General features: G+C 39.0%; 1 protein-coding gene across 6 annotated transcripts in view; it reads right to left on the minus strand.

Annotated features, from left to right (window-relative positions):
- Positions 1 to 14,069, minus strand: part of asb15 (ankyrin repeat and SOCS box containing 15) — a 388,284-nt gene that overhangs the window by 236,328 nt on the left and 137,887 nt on the right. The gene's annotated exons all lie outside the window — the stretch shown is intronic.

The following is a 14,069-nucleotide window of genomic DNA, read 5'->3' on the forward strand; positions in this document are numbered from 1 at the left end:
CAGTCATTTGTCACATATTTTTAAAAGCATAAATTGGCCATCAAATGGAAATTCTAGGAGTGGTAGAAGCTCGTGAAAGAAAAAAACTCATCCCAGATTGTTTTTTTGAAAAATGCTTTCACATGGTATCCAGATAATTTGCAAAGTTCTTATTTAGTTATGCAGGGCTTACCAGATTTGGACTTTCATTTCATTTGTGCATATTATTGTTTGAATAAAGTTTGCTGAAACATACTGAAGGTCAACCCGGTAAGACAGAAAACTGCAGGCCTACATATTTAATTGTATTCCCAATGTATGCTGGCTGGAATAGAATAAGATATTGCTGACTGGGTATGTAGAGAAAGAAATGACAATCATCTACATATCCAGAAACCTCTTCAAAAATTCGAATATACAAGAGCAAAAAGACAATTGAGATATTGTAGATTTCATTTTGTGGATTTTGTGCAAAAAACGGTGTATCTTTTTTTAAAACAATGTTTTTCATGGCAAAAATTCCTAAAATGTGAAAAAGAAAATTCTCAGAATATGTGCAGAAAATTGCTTACAATTTCACTAAACCAGGCAAAAACATGATCCTAGGGACCTCAAAACAGCAATTGTCACAAATTGTTTTTCAAGTAAAGAAAGATAAGCCATAATGCTAACGCTCCCTGTTCTTTGGTAGCTATATGGACCACAACATCATCACAATGGTGTAGAACAGCAGTAGAGATGGTGTCAAGGTACATATTCTGTGGGCTGCCCTATCTTTGCAAAGCAGAAGTGAACAACAGACAGGATCTCCAGACAGCTGCTGTTCTCTCTAGACTGTCAAGCTTTGTAAATACATTACAAACAATTCGACTTGTGGTGTTATTGTGTTGTACATTTTTTAATCCACAATTAGTTGAATTCAGCGATCCAGATCATGTGGATAGGGGCAGCACACTATACCCTTCCTTAAATTGCAGATACTAAAATTCCATAGGATGTAACCATGGCAATTAAATCAGAATTACTACTATATAGTGTGAAAGGCACTAGGAGGTTTTGTCTCTGGTCTGCTGGACAGGGGGAGGTAATATTTCTACCTGGTACATTTAGTTTCATTTGGGTCTGCAGCAAGCTTCTTTAGCACACTTTCCCTTATCTTTTTGATTTATCACAGGAATGTGTTTAACATTTTGTTGAACTGTATTATTAGCAATTAAAACGCCAATGCTTAAAAATGTACAAGGTCCCCATTTCTCCAGATCTCTTCACTTGGCTAGGAAAAAAGAAAAAATGGTTGAGGTAGAGAGGAAGCATGGGAATCCAAAAAAGTAGCCACATCTTGCAGCCATGAGGACCGCAGTTAAATAGAGTCCCCAAATTGGGATGATAATACCAGTAAGGATACAGATATGAGATTGCACCTAACAGGTAAATAAGAGGAAGTGTTATGTCTTTGATGCCACCAACATACAAAAATAATGATGCCTCCGATGTTACAATTGTAGGCAAATTATGGTTTGACACTTTGTAGTAAAGATAAATATAGGTAAGGTAAAGGTTTCCCCTGACGTTAAGTCCAGTCATGTCTGACTCTGGGGGTTGGTGCTCATCTCCATTTCTAAGCCAAAGAGCCAGCATTGTCCATAGACACCTCCAAGGTCATCTGGCCGGCATGACTGCATGGAACGCCGTTACCTTCCCGCCGGAGCGGTACCTATTGATCTACTCACATTGGCATGTTTTCGAACTGCTAGGTTGGCAGAAGCTGGTGCTAACAGTAGGCGTTCACTCCGCTCCCCGGATTTGAACCTGGGACCTTTCGGTCTGCAAGTTCAGCAGCTCAGCGCTTTAACACACTGTGCCACCGGAGGCTCCAAAAGATAAGTATGCATAATGCCAATATCAAATGTAGCATTTTTTATTAAGTAGGAAAACTAGTAATTTACATATAACAAATTTGGAGCTTTGTATGCTAATAAAGAGAAAACTTAATGCCATAAATATCATGTTAAAACTTGTAATATTTGGAGGACTGGCTTTGAGGGCGACCTTCCTGTTTAGCTTCTTTTTGCATATTTTGTCTAATAAAAGCTGTTGAATGATTTCCTACACTTGATGCGATAATTGACCTGTATTGCACTGAGTGAGCAAATCTGCTTGTTTTTTGTGACATCTTCATTGTTTGAAAACACAAAGCTATTCAACCTATGATCTACTTCTTGCCTAAGGCAATACATACATGTTTCATAACAAAGCATAAATGTCAAGAAACATTACCATATTACTCAGAAAAAGCTGCAATGAACCTGTTGCGAAGAAGGTACCAATATTGTTTCTTCTATCTGGCACTTGAAGAGATGAATTGTTGTTTTTCTTGAGATCTAAATTATACATTAAGTGTATGAACAGAATTAATTCTTCCCAGCTGTCTCAGACCTCCTTGCTGTCATATGCACTATCCACACAGGCAATTTCCTCAAATAAATCTGATTTGGCAATACATTTGCACTTTCTTCTTAGGGTATTCATTTTTCTTCACCTTCTTTGTCTACCCCATGCCATCTGTTACTTTATTAATTTTACTGTTGCTCTGCTGTGCATAACTTTTTCTGAGCCACCCAGGAAATGTACTTAAATGGCTTCCAATTGATAATTCATCTTTATTCTGCAGTTGACAAATTCTTAAAGCAGTTTGGAAAAGTTAGTTTTGGACTATATCTCTCAGATTCACCAGTCAACAGAGCAAATGCTCGTAGTCCAAAAATAACATTTCTAAGCCTCGATCCTAACTTTAAAATGGATACAATCCCATTGTGAAGCTTATCTGTGCCATGAAACACATGTTCATGGGTTGCCCAAATAGGTTTTACCTTTGGCAGTAAAAATTAGATGATATTGTGGGATTTCAACGCAGTCACTCACCTCATTGACTGAAAAAGCTGATAGTTAGATATGGATTTTGGTATAAACAAGAGGAAACTAACAAAATGGGAAGTTAACTCTTTTAAGTTTTCTACCTGCAACAAATTCCTCACAAGGGCAATAAGTATAATGGCCTCTGAGTACATCAAAATCTCTCAATACCATTTTAACAGGCAATGGGCCCCATCTACACTAATCACTTAAGTTGGTTTAGATTACAATCAGCTCCCATGTTGACCAAACAATGCATGGGGCTAGTCTGCAGTAATATAGGGCAAGCCCACCCTGAAACATCCTTGCCCCATGTTACCAAAAATTGAGGGAGCCTCTGGTGGCCTAGGGGATAAAAGCCTTGTGATTTGAAGGTTGGGTTGCTGACCTGAAGGTTGCCAGGTTCGAATCCCACCCGGGAAGAGCGCGGATGAGCTCCCTCTATCAGCTCCAGCTCCATGCGGGGACATGAGAGAAGCCTCCCACAAGGATAGAAAAACATCAAAATATCTGGGCATCCCCTGGGCAACGTCCTTGCAGATGGCCAATTGTCTCACACCAGAAGCGACTTGCAGTTTCTCAAGTCACTCCTGACATGAAAAAAAACCCCACTATTGTAACCATATTGACACTTCTTAAGAAAAATATCTAATTCACCAACCAAACTGGGGCAATTTCAGCCCTAGCCACGACAGGTATCTCACCATGCAAGAATAGTGCTAGGTCCAGTAACACTTCCAGGGGATATAATGACCTCTAGAATGAAGAAATGGCCAGAGTGATTGACACAGTTGTTTTAGGGTGTGGTGCCATTTATATGCAGATTACACTTAACTCCCCTGGGCAACGTCCTTGCAGACAGCCAATTCTCTCACTCCAGAAGCAACTCTGGATGCTCCTGACACACAAAAAAGCCAAAAATTGAGGAAAAGTCAAAATTTTGACTTTGGTCAGGGGAATAGTTGCCAAAATGGAATCAGACACAACTGTACCCCCTGCCATCCTGAGTTCACTGGGCTCCAAATGCCAGGGATGTGTGATGGAATTTCAGATCTGGTCCCCTCTCAGCATGTGGAAGCAGCAGCCTGTGTCCCAGGCTGAGAAGAGGGCGAGACGTAAACACATGGCTGGCTAGAGCTCTTCAGACTTGGCAGGCATGCCGTCTCCCCAGACGAAGAAAAGTGTGGAGGAGAAGACAGGCCACTGCTGGAGAGATTGTTGGCAACAGCCTGTCCTCCTCTTGGAAGGAGAGCCGGGGGAAGGCTCCAAAGCCCTCTCAGTCACTGCCTGCCTCACCCTTCTCCCGGCATCAGAGGAGGAGGCAGGTGGTGGCCGAGGATTCTTTGGGGGCCCCTCAGCCATTGCCTGCCAAGGAGGTTTTGGAGCATTCTTCACCGATGCCTGTCGTGCCCTCCTCCCAGCACAAAGCGAGTGGCCCTGTCCTTATGCCGGGAGGACAGCTGCTGTGTATCTCAACCTCTTCACTGCATAAGGATGGGGCAAGCAGGACAACCTGAGAATGACCCACCCCTGCCCCACCCTGCCCCTCCTGCCCCAGGCCTCTCCCCAGAGGCGGTCCAACCATAAGGCGAAATAGGCATTTGCCTGTGGCGCCATCGTCCCGGGGGCACCATCGTCCTGGGAGGAGGGCACCACTCTCCACCTCCTTCTCTTTCGGGCCTTCCAGCGGCCGCACTGGGCCTTCCGGCCAGCGCAGACCCACCTTCGCACCACGCAAGCCCACCTTTGGGGCCTTCAGAGATTGTGAGGTCTGTAGGAACTTGGAAGCTAGGTATGTGGGGTTTATATATCTGTAGAAGGTCCAGGGTGGGAGAAAGAACTTTTCTTTGAAGCAGGTGTGAATGTTGTAATTAATCACCTTGATTAGCATTTAATGGCCCTGTGGCTTCAAGGCCTGGCTTCTTCTTGCCTGGGAGAATCCTTTTTTGGGAGGAGTTAGCTGTCCCTGATTGTTTACTGTCTGGATTTCTTCTGTTTTCAGAGTGTTGTTCTTTATTTATTGTCCTGATTTTAGAGGGGTTTTTTTTAATACTGAGGGCTATCTGGGTTATCTAAGTCCACACTGCCCTATATCCCTGTTCAATGTTTAGTGCTAAATTTGCAAATATAGTAATTCCTACATAACATTACCATGTATTGAACTGCTTTTTCTATTGATTTGTTGTAAAACATGATGTTTTGGTGCTTAATTTTTAAAATCATAATGTAATTTGATGTTTTATAGGCTTTTCCTTTATACTTCCTTATTATCCAACATTTTCGCTTATCCAACGCTTTTATTTTTCAGTGATTGGTTTGGGGGGGGCACCAAAATTCTGTTCGCCTACACTTGGAAAATACCTAGGGCCGGCTCTGCCTCTCCCCTCCCAGGTCTGGTCCACCCCAGCCCCACCTCCTCCTGGGCCTGCTCCACCCTCCCTCCTGGCCTGGCCCATGCCTGGTATATAGTCTTTACTTTAGTCTTTTCTTCTGTGTGTATTATAAACCTCTAGACACATCTGGTTAAGAAAACAGTATGAACCCAACCCTGGTGATAAAGGGATTGTCTATCTTTCACACATATATAAAAGAGATTATCAAGTCCAGGAGGGATATTTCCTGATGGCTCGGTGATCTCTGTTCCCAGGATATTATATTAATAAAGGGCACTAGGAAAATCTTTGCCTTCAGAGTACATTTGACTTTACACACTCAGGAATTAATATAACACACAATAAATACAAGTTACACAAAAATATCATTTAATACATTTATTAAAGGATTTAGTTTTGATATAGTTTGGGGTACAGTTGCTGCCAAGTCCTCCTGGATCTTCCAGTGGCTTTGGAACAATGAAGCTTCCAATAGAGTGGGAAAGGTTTTTTAAAAATGAAAATAAAATCATATATTTTGTGTGAAATCTCTTTAAATGTCTCAATTAATTTGGGAAGGGGAGCTCAACAACATACTGATGTCCATTATATAAAATGGCAAAATAAAAATCCCCAAAAGTTTTGCTTTTGTGGAAAAATGTTTTACTATTTTCAAGTCATTAATGGTTCAAACCATGGATACAGAATCCATGCATACAGAAAGCTGATTATATGGCACCACAATAATCATTTAGCAGAAAGTTGCTTTGAAAAACTAATCCATGACAGAACAAAAAGAATACTGATTAAAATATAATTTTAATTCTTCACGGGAACCTAAATATGTCAAGAAAAAGTTAGCTCTTGTGGAGAATAAACATATGAAACTATATAGTTTTAATTTAAAAGATACTTTAAACTCCAAACTCAATTCCACTCTTTGTTTGACATCTAGATGGGTAACGTCTGTTTTCAGGAAGACAATAAGATAGTCAAAGTAACTTAATTATTATACATTTGTACTTCTGATTGCAGCCCTGCTAAATAAAGTATACAGTCAGCTATAATATTCCAACGAGTCATTTAAACCATCATAGGAGATACAATTACATTTTCCACAGCAGGCAGGAATGCTTTCCTGTCCACATAGGCAGGAATGCCACTTCATTGGAATGTAGTGACTGTATTTAAGCATACATGATCCAACATATGGACAGGATTTGCTGCATTTTGGGGTGAACAGGAAGAACTTAAGTGGATTAATAAAACAAGTTTTGCAAGGGATGAAATACTTCCATATCTGCCAGCATATTTCCATGGTGCATTATGTAATAGCATCAGTCACATGAACCCTCACTGGCTTTTATGCTCATCTTTATTCAATGTGCAATAATTGGATATGTAAAATAAACCATTTGTTTAAATGACATAATGCTCCAACTTTGTCATCCATACTCTGAAGTCCCATTGTTATGAAAGGTGAAAATTCTCTTTTTTTCTTCCCAGTATGATGGAGTCTGATATGCATTAATGGGATAATGCATAACAGAGAACAAATGATATGAGGTCCCTTGGAAACTGAAACTTGGAGGACACGTTCTTTTCAGTTTGATATAAAACTATTGTGAATAACCCAAGATACATTTCTTCACATTATGACTGTTGTTGTTTATTCATTCAGTCACTTCCAACTCTTCATGACAGAGCTCTCTGTTGGCCATCGCCACTCCCAGCTCCTTCAAGGTCAAGCCAGTCACTTCAAGGATGACATCCATCCATCTTGCCCTTGTCCTTGTTTATAAAGCGATTGTCGTCTCAACCCTGTTATATGTCTGTGAAACATGGATGTTATACTCAATTCTTGGAACAATTCCATCAGCGTTACGTCCAAAAAAATCCTGCAAATCTCAATGTCAAATGTCAATGTGCTGGGAGAAGCAAAGACCATCAGCATTGAAGTGATGCTCCTACGCCATCAACGTCGCTGAACTGGCCACATTGTCTGAATGCTCAATCATCATCTCCCAAACCATTATGACTAGCATATTTAGATAGAGGAGATTAAGTAGGAAGTGTAAGAGTGAAACCTGCTTCAAACTAACCTAGAGATATCATAAAGATGGATCCTGCTTCAAACTGACCTACAGCTATCCCATTTCTTTCAGCTGGTATGTCTCACAGAATACTATGTGTGACTCATGCCATTTGAAGACCTTAAAGTGGCATACTTGGAGTTATTTCGTATTCACAAAATTAGACCAAAGAGAAAGTAAATTATAAAATCCATCCATGACTGAGTGGGTGAGGTTAAATTCAGGTCTCCCTAGTTCAAATCCAACTCCCTCTCTCTTGTTGGTTTTATCAGAGTTTGGGAAGAAGCTTGGGAAATTCCACAATACCCCAGGCAGGGTTTTCGTGAGAGCTTGGAAACTGACATTTAAGTAACATATCTCTCCTGTTACAAGTGCTGAAAAGTGGCAAGTTAAATTTAGCACAGATTTTTTTTAAAAAAATAAGTATATTCTTCAAAGGCAGAGACTTTTCATTAACTTTTGAAACTACCAGGATGCAAGAAGCTGCTTGACTGTGATACAAACCACACCAAGGAAGTGAGGCACATGGCCTCTATAACTATCCAAGTTAACCACAAATAGTCACACTCACTCCATTAAAAAGGTGTGATACTATCTCATGTTGTGATGGAACTTATTTATGTCTTAGTCATTGCAAAAGGGAAGTAATTATATACAGCTTGCCATTTGGAATTACTATTTAATGATTTTAGTTCCTCTGTTCAGGACTCACATCAACAAGGTGTGACATTAGCCACAGCCAGATACACCTCTATTTGTCCTAGAGCTTTTAAAGTGCTCATCAGAGTCTGAATATCAAACCCTTAGTTTCTTAGAATGCAATCCTCTGTTCTGTCAACAGAGAGGAAGGTCTATTAAATTGAGTGGCATGTATTTCCATACAGACATTAATAGAACTGTTCCTGGATACAAAATAAAATTCCAAATGGGATCCAATTAGGATTATTTAGATTTATTCAAGAAAAAAACTATACATCTTTAGCTAAATTGCTTTCTGTTGGGTAAACTGGGAAACACTAATGAGCATTTGTAGCAAATGTGAGCCATGATATGTTTTTATTCTGTTGTGTGTACAAATCATTGTTTCGTGGAGGATTAACTAGGATTAAAGTATTTGATTGCTATTAGAATAAATCTTTCCAGAAGCACTGAATTAATAAAGATGTAATTTTCCATAGTTCTCTCAATAGTTTAACCTGAGGAAATGCCACCATCTGGTGGATACTGTTAAAAATGGGTGGGGGGGGGCTGTACTCGACTATTTATCTACTTTAAAATGAGTGAGAATTCCATAAAGTAAAACATGTAGTGCCCATTGTACAAGGGATGGGTGACCACATTTGAATAAGAATTTATTGAAATGAACACAAACCCCTTCAGTCATAAGATCGAAAAGGTTTTTAACAATTTGAACAACCTAACAGATTCTCTTCTCATGCACGCAATGAACTTTGAAAACTTGGTACTTGAAAGCCTTGCCCTGAATCCCTGTGTAGTGATTCACATCTGAACTATGAATAAGAGTATGAAGCTCCATCAGCATATTGCAGAGAAGGTCTAGAAACTGAGGAAAGCTCATTTTCTCCTACCTTTACAAAGGCAACCAGATGGCAGTGAGAAATTTTCTATAGCCAATGAATGGCTGTTTGGTTGGGGATTGAGCTGTACCTCATGGCCATTTGGCTATCATCACATAGCCTGGGAGGGAGTCATGTAAAAGTAAGTGCTAATTTCTTCTTGTGCAGTTACTGGGCCTGGATCTACATTGTCATATAATTCAGAATATCAAAGCAGACAATCCACACTATCTGCATTGAGCTGGATTATATGAATCCACACTGCCATATAATCCAGTTCAAAGCAGATAACTTGGATTTTATATGGCAGTATAGAAGGGACCTGAGAAAGAATCTATGAAACAGGATTATATTAGCATAGGATGCTAAGAAAATTCCATCCATAGGTTGCTATTCTCCTTGATGGTCTCACTGGCAATATAGGAAAATGTGGGACATAATTAAAGTGATGCAGGATATCTTAGACCCTTTCTGCACTGCCATATAAAATCCAGATTATCTGCTTTGAACTGGATTATATGGCAGTGTAGACTCATATAAATCAGTTCAAATCAGATCATGCAGATTATCTGATCTGATAATATTATATGGCAGTGTAGAAAAGACCAGAGTTTCAGGGCTGACCCAAAACAGTTCATTTGTCACTACTGATCTTATACCCTGTGCCAATATAATGGGAGAAATTTACCCGTATTCCTTTTCTGCAAAACCTTGCCATGTTGTGATGGCAGCAACCAACTAGCCACTGTATCGGTATCATGAATAAATGATTTACTGGGTAAGGCCCCTTCTACACTACTCTATATCCCAGGATCTGATCCCATATTGTCTACTTTAAACTGGATTATATGAGTCTCCACTGTCATATAATATGGGATAAAATGATAATCTGGGATCAGATCCTGTGATATAGGGATAGTGTGCAACAGGCCTTTGTATCAGTGGTTTAGCATGAAGCAAGAGTTGGAATCTCAAACATCATCAGATTGTAGGCTTCCCATGCTGGTCCAAATAATAATAATAATAATAATAATAATAATAATAATAATAATAATAATAATAATAATAATACTTTATTTATACCCCGCCACCATCTCCCCAGCGGGGACTCGGGGCGGCTTACATGGGGCCATGCCCAGAGCAAAACAATACAACAAGTATGAATACAACATAACACAGAGCAATAAACGAAAGAGTTACCAGTTTGGAAAAACGGCACTTCCAGGATTTTTGGTGTTGTTTTGATTTCTGCTATGGGGAAGTAAGAGATTGTCATATCAGGTGGTTGAGTCATGTGGCATCATTTCTGGGGATTGTGCAATATTTAAATTGGGTCTCCAGCCACTTGGGAAACATCATAGAACTGCTAATTCTTCCACTTGTTATTACTAGCAGGTAAATATTTTTTGGAGGTGACTCAATTGAGCAGTTGCTCAGTTATTTCGAAATAACTTCTACTGAATAGCCAAAGTGGTATAGTGACTTTGAGTGTTGGACTAGTACTCCAGGGATCAGGGTTCAAATCCCTAATGGGCCATGGAAACCCAATGGCTGTCTTTAGGCAAATCACTTTCTCTTGAACAATAGTAAATCTCATCTGAGCAAACCCCATCTGAACAAATCTAGAAAAGGAACTCTGTGGTATATTTGTCTTTGGTTCACCATAAATTAAAAATGACTTGAAGGCACACAACAACAAGTTCTACTAAACTAAATAGGCATACATGTGACATACAGAAGTTGCACTGTTAATGAGGGGTCATCCACACAATACCTTTATTCCAGGAGCTCCCGGTGCAAAATGGAAGGTGGCTAGATGTCATCAGCTGAAAACATGAGAGGAATTGCTACAAAGCTGAAAAACTGCAAGATAAAAAAGTGTGGGAATGTCCCAGTTCTGGCCTGAAGATTCGGATCTTCACATCTCTGTATGTCCCTACACTCAGAAAATACAGGATTTCTTTATGTTGGTTTGTTCCTGGGGTGAGAAGGACGGGATAGAAATATATGAAATAAACAAATAAACAATCAACTTTTCCCATGGCTTTAGGATAAAAGCAATCAGGAACAGACAGGTATAACCCAGGAACATCACCCATAGTTCCCAGGCACAAGTACACAACCAAACCTGTTTGCACAGATGGCCACGCAGCCTCTAAAAAGTGATAATAATGACAAAGTTCTGTTCCTGGCTTGAAAGTTTGTGCTCCTGTTTGATTGTGTAGTCCTGACTTGGAAATTAGTGGCCCTACTCCATAAACTTTGTTTGTGTGCCAGAAACTTCATGAAACGTGTGGAGGGTGAAGTTTCTCTTGCCAGGACAAAGTTTTCACCCTCTATTCAATGTTCTACATCTTTTCAGGATAAAAGCAATGAGGAACAGACATGTATAAGCCAGGAACAGAACTTGTACAACAATTCATATAATCACATCTACGTATTTTAAGTTTAAAAAAAACCGCTGACATTTCCAGCGGACGTCCCACAACAGTCATCTTGCTGGCTTCAAAATCCCAGGACTAAGCAGCAAGTCTGGACATCGGAGGCAGAAATCCTGGGATCAACAGGTTTGTATGTAGATGTCCTCTCAAATAAAACCCATGATTTGGTGATGTCTGGAAGTGCTCAGAGTAAAGAAAGCAGTTTTAGTTATATGACAAGTATTCCTGGGCTAACAGTACTAACCTTTAATTTCAGAATATTGTCAAATATTCTGACTTTCCGAAAGCCAGAGTTTAGACATGCCATAATTCTGCACATATGTTCAAAAGATACAACAATTTCATTTGGAGAGGGAAATCAAAATTCTGAGAATCTCAGCCATTGATTTTATTAATATTTATTTGAGTTTCAATAAAAATACAAACAAACAACAAAAGGAAAAAGAAAAAAATACACAAACAGGCTCTATGTGTGGACGAAACACAAGTTTTACTTGACAGAATGTCCCACTAGAATGATTATCTAAATTGTGCTGGGTGTTGCTGGTCAAGATGAGGACATAGTTCTCTAACAGTGGTCAGATTCATCAAATCAGCATGTCCAGACAGTAGTCATGGTGGAACCATTAGTTCTTGCATGAAAATAAGCTGGGAACATTCAGTGTCTGTTGAAATATCAGAAGCCATGGAAGAACTTTGTTTGACTGAGTTGGATCTCTAGTAGTCAGGAGTTATGTTCTTTATTTATAGCATTCATACCTTGCTGTACATTTGGAAGAGCTCCCAGAGCAGTCTAAATATCAATCAAAATGAGACAAGACAGTCTCTCAGAGCTATAAACTAAAAGAGACACGACATGTAAGACAAAGGGAATGGGGAGAGGGAAAGGAAGCAAAGGAAGTTAAGGTAGAAGTTCTTAATATTATAAAGTTTCTTAGCTTAAAGAATGGAGACTAAATGACAGTTGTGGATCAAGCTGGATTCTTAAGAAGACTGGTAGAAAAGTTGGCATTTGCGTAGATTCTTCTCCTTCGCTATGGAGAACAAGAACAAAGTAATCTTTAAAAGTAATATATTCGTTTCTATAATTTATACAAATCACACATTTTCCTTTTTTCTTGACAGAATCTAAGGGAGGGACATAGGTCGGTGGTAGTGCACATATATGTACGCAGAAGAGCATGGGTTCAGATCCCAGTATTTCAAAAGCTGGTCAAAGTTTTGAGATACTCAAAAATTGGTTATGTTAGCTAAAGATGATAAAAGGTAAATGTAAAGGTTTCCCCTGATGTTAAGTCCAGTCATGTCTGACTCTGGGGTTGGTGCTCATCTCCATTTCTAAGCCGAAAAGCCGGCATTGTCCGTAGACACCTCCAAGGTCATGCAGCCGACATGACTACATGGAGCGCTGTGATAGAGTTGCAATTCAATTTGAAAAAAGCTTGACACAGAGAATATAAAGCTAGATGAACTAGGTAGAAGGTAGAATCCCCCTCATTCTTTTGGAATATGCTTTAAAATCCCAAATTAATCAGGGTAGTGATGCACTTTTAACAAGACTCTCAAAATCCTTGAGCCAGATTCTGTTTTGATGTTTTAACTGAAGTTATTGGAAGCTGGGTTGCTGTGAGTCTTTCAGGCTGTATGACCTTTCATGCTATATGGCCATGTTCCAGAAGCTTTTATTATAAGCTGCTTTGAGTCTCATTTGTAGAGAGAAAGGGCATGGTATAAATGATGATGATGATGATTTATAGTCTACCACTCCACCCAAGCTCAGGAGCAACTAAGTAGTCCCTAGGGCCAGAGAAAACAACTGCTGTTGAGGTATTTCTTGCTGAACCACAAATATGAAGCAAGAAGAAACCTTTGGGAAAATCCTCTTTCATACTATCTTCTGTTTGTACTTGCCATGAAAAAGGTGTGACTATTCAGAAAAACCTGTTTTGGCTAAAATTATGTGCACAAAATGGTAGAAGGAAAATAGTTGAAATAAATATTTTCTCTCTCATACACACACATACTCATTCTCCAACATTACAAGAATACCAGTAAACATTAGAATAAGACATTATGTCATGTTTTATTGTTCTGTAAACATCTTCTCTTATAGCTGGTGGTGGCACTAGTAAAGTAGCATTCACAGTTCATTTCCGATCCATTTGTCTTTAGATAAAACTGTTTTAATTTTTTTTTTCAGAACTAAAGGCAGAAGGAGAAAAGTTTAATTATATTCTACCCAGTGTCTGGCCAAATAATTAATTATATTCCATAGCATTGTTGCGACATTTTATTTTCAAATTTAAAAAAATGTCAGTTGCATTTTTACAAGGACAGCAAAAACATAATCTGTATAAAACTGTGTCCTAGAGTTACCAACTTTTGGGCATAAATTTAAGGAAATTTTAGTAATTTTGCACATTTTTATTGACATGGCATCACTCCCACAAATGTTCATGGAATGAGTAACATTAAACAAAACAGTATATTATTAATTATCTGTCAGAAAAACTCTTTTTTAAACAAAGGCTGTTTTAAAAAGTAACACAAGTAACAATATATTCAAGTTCACTGTAGGTTTGGTTGTACATTAGATAAAATGTGGCAATTGCTTCAAGAAGCTGAAATGAGATGTTACTGTGATTGTATTTTGACTTTCAGGCAGAAATGAGATACTTTATACCAATCAGCCTT

This window comes from Anolis carolinensis, chromosome 5, assembly GCF_035594765.1.
Source record: "Anolis carolinensis isolate JA03-04 chromosome 5, rAnoCar3.1.pri, whole genome shotgun sequence".
Taxonomy (NCBI): Eukaryota; Metazoa; Chordata; class Lepidosauria; order Squamata; family Dactyloidae; genus Anolis; species Anolis carolinensis.